The following is a 10,031-nucleotide window of genomic DNA, read 5'->3' as shown; positions in this document are numbered from 1 at the left end:
GACACCAAACTTAGCAGTTTGTGTACTACTGACACTAACAATATGAGAATGCATATGAGACACAAAAAAAATACTTCAAGTCAATAGAATTCAAAGATTAGAACACAAAATATATGCATGGATTCGAAAAATATAACAAAGACATGCATTTGACACCAAACTTAAGATGAGACTCTAGACTCAAACAAGAAATATTTTTGGATTTTATGGTTTTGCAAATTTTTTTGTATTTTTCGAAAATTAAGTGAAAAAAAGTATCAAAATTCTTAATGAGAATTCCAGGAATCAGTGCAATGCTAGTCTAAGGCTCCGGTCCAGGAATTAGACATGGCTTCACAGCCAGCCAAGCTTTCAAAGAAAGCTTCGGTCCAAAACACTAGACATGACCAAAGGTCAGCCAAGCCTTAGCAAATCACTGCTCCAAAAGCAAGATTGATACGAAATCAACAAGCTCTTGTGGTGATAAGTTGAAACCTCGGTCCAATCAGATTAGACATGGCTTCTCAGCCAGCCAGATCTCAACAAATCATCATGAAACTCTAGAATTCACCTTCAAGAATTTCGAAAAAAAAAATACCTAATCTAAGCAACAAGATGAACCGTCAGTTGTCCAGCCTAAACAATCCCGGGCAATAACACCAAAAATTTGATGTTGTTGCCGGATCTTGGCTCTGATGTTACCAAAAGCTTGCTCAAAACATGAACAATCCCCGGCAACGGCGCCAAAAACTTGGTCGGCGAAATGTGAACTATACTTTTTCACAACTCTCATAATCCCTGGTAATGGCTCCAAAAACTTGGTGCGCTCAATACCATGGCATTACACAACTTCGCACAACTAACCAGCAAGTGCACTGGGTCGTCCAAGTAATAAAACCTTACGTGAGTAAGGGTCGATCCCACGGAGATTGTTAGTATTGAAGCAAGCTATGGTCATCTTGTAAATCTTAGTCAGGCAAACTCAAATGTATATGATGATGATGAACGAAAATAACATAAAAGATAAAGATAGTGATACTTATGTATATCATTGGTGTAAGAGCTTCAGACAAGTGTATGAAGATGCCTTCCCTTCCGTCTCTCTGCTTTCCTACAGCCTTCATCCAATCCTTCTTACTCCTTTCCATGGCAAGCTCGTGTAGGGTCTCACTGTTGTCAGCAGCTACCTCCCATCCTCTCAGTGAAAGCGATTGCATATGTCCTGTCACGGCATAGCGGAATTCATCTGTCGGTTCTCAATCAGGCGCGGAATAGAATCCAGTGATTCTTTTGCGTTATCACTAACGCCCCCGCCCTCAGGGTTTGAAGCACGTCACAGTCATTCAGTCATTGAATCCTACTCAGAACACCACAGACAAGGTTAGACCTTCCGGATTCTCTTGAATGCTGCCATCAGGTCCTGCCTATACCACGAAGACTCTGATCTCACGGAATGGCTGGCTCGTTTGTCAGGCGAGCACTCGGTTGTCAGGCGATCAACCATGCATCGTGCAATCAGGAATCCAAGAGATATTCACTAAAGCCTCGAATGCTTGTAGAACAAGAATGGTTGTCAGTCACCTTGTTCATAGGTTGAAGAACGAGTGATATCTTAGATAAAGAACAAGCGGAGTTGAATAGAAGAACAATAGTAATTGCATTAATACTCGAGGTACAGCAGAGCTTCACACCCTTAATCTATGGTGTGTAGAAACTCCACCGTTGAAAATACATAAGCATAAGGTCCAGGCATGGCCGAATGGCCAGCCTCCCAAAGATCTAAGATAGCATAAAAGTGAAGATAGCTACCAAAGTCTACTAATACAATAGTAAAAGGTCCTATTAATAGTAAACTAGTAACCTAAGGTGTACAGAAATGAGTAAATGACATAAAAATCCACTTCCGGGCCCACTTGGTGTGTGCTTGGGCTGAGCAATCAAGGAAATTCGTGTAGAGACCTTTTCTGGAGTTAAACGCCAGCTCCCATGCCAGTTTGGGCGTTTAACTCCAACTTTTATTCCTGTTCCGGCGTTTAACGCTGGAATTCCTGAGGCCGGATTGCTTCGCGGGTTTGGGCCATCAAATCTTGGACAAAGTATGGACTATTATATATTGCTGGAAAGCCCTGGATGTCTACTTTCCAACGCCGTTGAGAGCGCGCCAATTGGGCTTCTGTAGCTCCAGAAAATCCACTTCGAGTGCAGGGAGGTCAGAATCCAACAGCATCTGCAGTCCTTTTTGGTCTCTGAATCAGATTTTTGCTCAGGTCCCTCAATTTCAGCCAGAAAATACCTGAAATCACAGAAAAACACACAAACTCATAGTAAAGTCCAGAAAAGTGAATTTTAAATAAAAACTAATAAAAATGTACTAAAATCTAACTAAAAGATATCAAAAACATACTAAAAACAATGCCAAAAAGTATACAAATTATCCGCTCATCACTTTGTTAGTACGCTTTGCACTTTTAAATCCTGTTTTTGAGCTATATCCTTCATCGGGCTTCTAGATTATATATATATATATATATATATATATATATATATATATATATATATGTGTGAGCTTAAAACTATCGTAATCTCTAATTAACCTTTACTTTACGACGGGAGATAAGGCTTAGGCTAATTAGGGTGTTACATTTAGTGGTATCAGAGCGGTTCATCCTCGTGAGCCTGAGGGATGGACCGATTGTGCTTTATTGCATACTCTGTGTGTCTTTTCTTTGATGCTATTAGGTTATCTGTTTGATATTGCATAGCATGCTTGTCTGTGAGTGCCTGTTTGGGATAATTGAAGCACTACACTTTTGATATTGAGACTGATCACCTTGATATCGATTGTTTTGTGTAGAACAGATAAATAAACAGACAGAAAATAGAAAAATAACAAGAAATGGGTGTAAAAAGAACGAATCCACCTTTAATGGTGGCGTCTAGTGCTCCTCCTTGAGGATCCAATGTGATGCTTGATCTCTTCTATGTCATTCCTTTGCCTTTGTTGCTCTTCCCTCATAGCCCTTTGATCTTCCCTTATGCCTCTTTGATCTTTTCTTATTTTATTGAGAGTGGTAGCATGCTCTTGATGCTTGATCCTCAATTTCTCCATGTTAGTGCTCAATTCTCCAAGAGAAGTTTGCCATTGATTCCAATAGCTTTAGGGAGGAAAATATATCCCTTGAGGCATCACAGGGATCTCATGATGAGGCGGATTCACAGGCTCTTGTGCATGCTCTCTGATTTGCTCGATCCGCTTCTTAGTGATGGGCTTATCCTCCCCAATGGAGATATCTCCATTTATGACAATTTCAGCTGAATTGCATAGATGACAGATGAGGTGTAGAAATACTAACTTTGCATTGGTGTAAGGCTTCTCAGCTATCTTGTACAATTCTTGAGGAATCACCTCATGTACTTCCACCTCAGTTCCAATCATGATGCAATAAATCATTATGGCTTTGTCAATGGTCACTTCTGACCGGTTGCTAGTAGGGATGATGGATCTATGGATAAATTCCAACCATCCTCTAGCTATGGGCTTAAGGTCAACCCTTCTTAATTGAATGGGCTTGCCTTGGGAATCCCTTTTCCATTGTGCACTTTCTACATAGATGTCTGAGAGCACTTAATCCAATTTCTTATCATAGTTGACTCTCCTAGTGTAAGGATGAGGATCTCCTTGCATTAGAGGCAAGTTGAACGCCAATCTCACACTTTCTGAGCTAAAATCTAAGATTTTTCCTCAGACCATGGTGCTCCAATTCCTTGGATTTGGGTTCACACTAGTGTCATGGTTTTTAGTAACCCATGCATTAGCATAGAACTCTTGCACCAAGAGAATCCCAACATCTTGAATGGGATTGGTTAGGACTTCCCAACCTCTTCTCCGGATCTCTCTTCGGATTTTCGGATACTCATTCTTCTTGAGCATGAAAGGGACCTTAGGGATCACTTTCTTCTCATCCACTACTTTATAGAAGTGGTCTTGGTGGGCTTTAGTGAAGAATCTCTCCATCTCCCAAAACTCAGAGGGCTACTGCCTTTCCTTTCCTCTTTCTAGAGGAGTCTCCAACCTTGGGTGCCGTGAATGGTAATAGAAAGAAAAAAAAAGCTATGCATTTCCAACACCAAACTTAAAACTTTGCTCGTTCTCGAGCAAAAATAGAAGAATGGATAAGAAGAAGAAGAAAATAGAAGGAGGGAGAGAGAGGGCTCGGCCTTGTGGGGTGTGGAAGGATATGAGAGGTGTGTGTATGAAGGATTATGGAGAGTGGTATTTATAGGAGTGGAGAGTGGGTAGGTTCGGCCATAGGTGGGTTTTGGGTGGAAAATTTGATTTTGAAGTGGGTGGGGGTGGGTGGGAGTTATGATGGTTAGGGGAAACGATATGGATGTGATTGGGCTAGAGTTTTTTTAGGGAAGTGTGTATAGGGAAGTGTGAAAGTAAGTGGGGTAGGTAGGGTAGGTGAAAGATGCTGTGGGACCCACAGGTCTTGAGAGGCTAGGGAATCTAGATTCGCTGCTTCTTTGCATTAGCGTTTGAACGCCCAGGGGCTACTCCCTGGCTGGCGTTCAATGTCAGTAATGCTCTCCTCTTGGGGCATTGAACGCCCAACAGGGATACCCTGGCTGGCGTTCAACTTTAACAGTCCATCCAGAGTGTTCTATTTTCACTGCTATGAATTATGTCTCTTGACTGATGCATATGACCATGACTCTAAAAGAAAAACAAAATAAAATAAAAATAAATATAGTTGAGTAAAGTTGGGTTGCCTCCCGCCAAGCGCTCTTTTAACATCACTAGCTTGACCTTTAGCTCCTTACGGAGGTGAGTATGGGCTTAGATTTTTGCCCCTGACAGTGAACTTTCTTCCTGTCCTCTCATGAATGAGCTTTACATGCTTTAGAGATAGGACACGACTCACTCTATGTGGTAAGACTGACTTCTTAGTGAAGACAACTCTCATGCCAGGTGAGAGGCCTTTAGTAGGAACTTTCTTGTTCCTCCCGCCTTTAGGTACTTTCTTTTTAGCACCTTTGTGCTTAGAGCTTGTTGATAGCTGCCCAACACCAAACTTAGAATTAATGTCTGGGGGCTCTGCAGAGCTTTGCACAGAAAGAGAGGGTTGGCACACTAAATGTTGCACTGTTATCTCTCTTTTAGAGGGAGAATTTGGATGAGGCATCTTGAATAAGATGTGGTTCTCCCCTAACTTTAGGGTTAGTTCTCCCTTAGCCACATTAATGATAGCATTAGCTGTGGCTAGGAAAGGTCTTCCAAGGATGACACAGTCATCCTCATCCTCTCCTATGTCCAAGACAATGAAGTTTGCAGGGATGTAATGGTTTTCAACTTTTACCAGGACATCCTCTACTAAGCCATATGGCTTCTTCATAGTCTTGTCTGCCATCTCTAATAAGATGTGTACAGCTTGTACCTCAAGGATTTCCAGCTTCTCCATTACAGAGAGTGGCATGAAGTTAATGCTTGACCTTAGGTCATACAGAGCTTTATCAAAGGTCATGGTGCCTATGGTGCAAGGAATCAGAAAGCGTCCAGGATCTGGAAACTTTTGAGGTAGCTCTTGCTGAACAAAAGCATGGAGTTCTCTGGTGAGCAGTGGAGGTTCTTCCTCCAGAGGCTTTGTACCAAATATCTTGGTATTCAGGTTCAATAGAGCTCCTAGGAAACTAGCAACTTGCTCTTTCCTAGTGTCTTTATCCTCATCTGAGGAGGAGTAGTCATCAGAACTTATGCACTGCAGAAGTACATTCAAAGGAACCTCAATTGTATTTATGGTTTCCTTTGGTTCTGGGCTAGAGGGTTCTTGAGTGGGACTTAGGCACTCAAAGGGTGTGCTTTGACTGGCGTTCAACGCCAACTCTGTTAGCTTATTGAGCATTGAACGCCCTTGCTGTCCACCCTGACTAGCGTTAAACTCTAGTCCCTCTAGCATTCTGGGCGTTGAACGCCTAGCAGGGATGTCCTTGCTGGCGTTCAATGCTAGCTTCCCTGGATGAGTGGGCATTGAACGCCCAATGAGGGGTTCCTCATTGCTGTTTAGCGCCAGAATGGCTGCATGGTTGGGAGTTGAACGCCAGTGAGGGGTTCATTGATAAACCCAATTTTGAGGGTTTATCTTGTGTTGATTTCAGGGGTTTTATCAATGATTCCACACGCTTTCTATATGAAAATACAAGACTTTGTGTTCCTTTCCTAATTTTGCCTCATGGATGAAAACATGCTCATTTTGCACTAAATTAGATACATTTCTAATCTTCTCTTGGTGCCATTCGATGCCGTGACCTGTGTGTTAAGTGGTTTCAGAATATAGGGCAGGGATGGACCGGAAGAGAGAAGGAGAACGGGCGCAAAGGAAGGGAGCATGAGAATTGAGCTTTGGAAACCTCAGCAAGGGCGCGTGCGCGCACTTGACGCGTCCGCGTGGATTGAGCAGCTAGAAGTCGAAGCCAAGAGCCAAGCCACGAGCCGGCTTGCGTAGCGGCTAGGCCATGATCTTCATGGGCGCGCACGTGTACATTACGCCTCCGCGCACATTACAAGATGCCCCAGTGGCGCGCACGCGTACATTGCGCATGCGCGCCGATGTTCGAATGTGATTTTTTTAAGAGCCACGTGACTTGAGCGTGGAGGCAGTTGGGAATCCCATTTTGGGGAAGTGTCTTGGCGGGAAAAGCTTAAGAAGACCAAAGGAACAAGGGTTAAGGGACTTTTAGCTCATTTTCTAGATTCTAGATATTTTGGGGGATAGTTAGTTACACTCTTGGAGAAGGAGAGAGAGATTCCAAGCTCTCATTAGGGTTCATCTTCATCCAATTTCTAAATTTTCAATCACTCTTTGGTGAGATCCATTGCAATTCTCAATTCATTTTGTTCATGTCATAGATCTTCTTCTCCAATCTCAATTAGTGCTTGTAATTGCTCAATTCTCATAGATCTTAGATTCAATTTTGTAGTTTTGGATTTAATCAATTCCTTTAGAATCTCATTTCCATTGTTGTTCTTTGTTAATTGTTGTTAGTTCCTTGTGTTGAAATACTTTTAATTCTACTTTCTTCTCAATTTTACTATGACTTTCATTCTTGCTCATCAAATGTTTGATAAAATGCCAACACTAGTTATGGAGTAAAAGTTTCTTACTTGGCATAGGGTTTGGGTCATTAGAAGAAGTTGAATAGTTGTGTCAATTGTTGATTTGGAATTAGGGATTGCTAATTGACTTGGAGTGCACTAAAGCTAGATTTCCATAAGGTAAAGCTAGGACTTGTGACTCAAATTAATTACTCTCATTTGACTTTCCTCTATGCCTAGGGGTTAACTAAATGAAGCAAGGCCTAATTGTTGTCATCATTGAAGGAACTATAAGGATAGAATTTCTAATGCCAACCCTAAGCCAAGTCTTTTAAGGATTGATTGTTTGTTTCCTATTTTGCTAAAACCTTCAAAGAATCATAACAAGGCTTCCTAATCAATAAGATGCATACTCTAGCAATTCCAAGGGAGGACGACTCGGGAGACTAGTACTCTCGGTTATAGATTGTAGGATTGTTTGGTGCGAAGTTTAAGTGTCAATTGGACTATACTCACGATCGTATTCATCATTCAATTCTAAATCGACATGCTAAATTTCGTTTATCATTCATCACTGGCGTTTAGTACCAGAAAGCCTTCCTGTTTGGGCGTTGAACGCTGATGAGCGAATAATTTGTACACTTTTTGGCATTGTTTTAGTATGTTTTTAGTATATTTTAGTTAGTTTTTATTATATTTTTATTAGTTTTTAGTTAAAATTTACTTTTCTGGACTTTACTATGAGTTTGTGTATTTTTCTGTGATTTTAGGTATTTTCTGGCTGAAATTGAGGGACCTGAGTAAAAATCTGATTTAGAGGCCGAAAAGGACTGCAGATGCTGTTGGATTCTGACATCCCTGCACTCGAAGTGAATTTTCTGGAGCTACAGAAGCCCAATTGGCGCGCTCTCAATTGCGTTGGAAAGTAGACATCCTGGGCTTTCCAGCAATATATAATCGTTCATACTTTGTCCGAGATTTGATGGCCCAAACTGGCGTTCCAAATCAGCTCAAAACTGCCCGGCGTTAAATGCCGGAACTGGCACAAGAATGGGAGTTAAACGCCCAAACTAGCACAAAAGCTGGCGTTTAACTCCAAGAAAAGTCTCTACACATGAAAGCTTCAATGCTCAGCCCAAGCACGCACCAAGTGGGCCCGGAAGTGGATTTTTATGTCATTTACTCATTTCTGTAAACCCTAGGCTACTAGTTCTCTACAAATAGGACCTTTTGCTATTGTATTTTCATCTTTGGATCTTTGATCATCTTTAGATCTTTGAATCTTTTGATCACGTTTTGGGGGCTGGCCTCACGGCCATGCCTAGACCTTGTTCTTATGTATTTTCAACGGTGGAGTTTCTACACACCATAGATTAAGGTGTGGAGCTCTGCTGTACCTCGAGTATCAATGCAATTACTATTGTTCTTCTATTCGATTCGGCTTATTCTTGTTCTAAGATATCACTTGTACCTCAACTTGATGAATGTGATGATCCGTGACACTCATCATCATTCTCACCTATGAACGTGTGCCTGACAACCACCTCCGTTCTACCTTAGATTGAGTGGATATCTCTTGGATCCCTTAATCGGAATCTTCGTGGTATAAGCTAGAATTGATGGCAGCATTCAAGAGAATTCGGAAGGTCTAAACCTTGTCTGTGGTATTCTGAGTAGGATTCAATGATTGAATGACTGTGACGAGCTTCAAACTTCTGAAGGCTGGGCATTAGTGACAGACGCAAAAGAATCAATGGATTCTATTCCAACCTGATTGAGAACCGACAGATGATTAGCCGTGCTGTGACAGAGCGCATTGAACATTTTCACTGAGAGGACGGGACTGTAGCCACTGACAACGGTGATGCCCAACATACAGCTTGCCATGGAAAGGAGTAAGAAGGATTGGATGAAGAAAGTAGGAAAGCAGAGAGACGGAAGGGACAAAGCATCTCTATTCGCTTATCTGAAATTCTCACCAATAAATTACATAAGTATCTCTATCCTTATTTTGTGTTTAATTCATATATCCTCCATAACCATTTGAGTCTGCCTGACTGAGATTTACAAGGTGACCATAGCTTGCTTCATACCAACAATCTCCGTGGGATCGACCCTTACTCGCGTAAGGTTTATTACTTGGACGACCTAGTACACTTGCTGGTTAGTTGTGCGAAGTTGTGATAAAGAGTTAAGATTGCAATTGAGCGTACCATGTTGATGGCGCCATTGATGATCACAATTTCGTGCACCAAGTTTTTGGCGCTGTTGCCGGGGATTGTTTGAGTTTGGACAACTGACGGTTCATCTTGTTGCTTAGCTTAGGTATTTGTTCAGAGTTCTTAAGAATGAATTCTAGTGTTTTAAGGTGATGTTCTTATCATCACCAAAGAGCTTCTCTCAAAACAGAGTCAAACAGAGCCCCCACAGTCAAACTCTAAGTTTGGTGTTGGGAGGCAACAACCAACTTCTAAGTTTGGTGTTGAATCCCCACATTCAAACTCTAAATTTGGTGTTGGGAGGTTCCAACATTGCTCTGAGCATCTGTGAGGCTCCATGAGAGCCCACTGTCAAGCTACTGACATTAAAGAAGCGCTTGTTGGGAGGCAACCCAATGTTATATTAATCTATTTTCCTTTGTTATTTTATGTTTTTTGTAGGTTGATGATCATGGGAAGTCACAAAATCAATTGAAAAAGCAAAAACAGAATGAAAAACAGAAAAAAACAGCACACCCTGGAGGAAAACCTTGCTGGCGTTTAAACGCCAGTAAGGGCAGCAAATGGGCGTTTAACGCCCAGTCTGGCACCATTCTGGGCGTTTAACACCAGAAAGGGGCATCAGACTGGCGTTAAACGCCATGAAAGGGCAAGAGTTTGGCGTTAAACGCCAGAAATGGGCACCAGCCCGGCGTTTAACGCTAGAATTGGCATAAAGAGCATTTTTGCTCGCCACTTGG

Source organism: Arachis stenosperma, chromosome 3, assembly GCF_014773155.1.
Source record: "Arachis stenosperma cultivar V10309 chromosome 3, arast.V10309.gnm1.PFL2, whole genome shotgun sequence".
NCBI classification, from domain to species: Eukaryota; Viridiplantae; Streptophyta; class Magnoliopsida; order Fabales; family Fabaceae; genus Arachis; species Arachis stenosperma.
The sequence above is the reverse complement of the archived record's forward strand: the minus strand, read 5'-3'. Positions refer to the sequence as shown.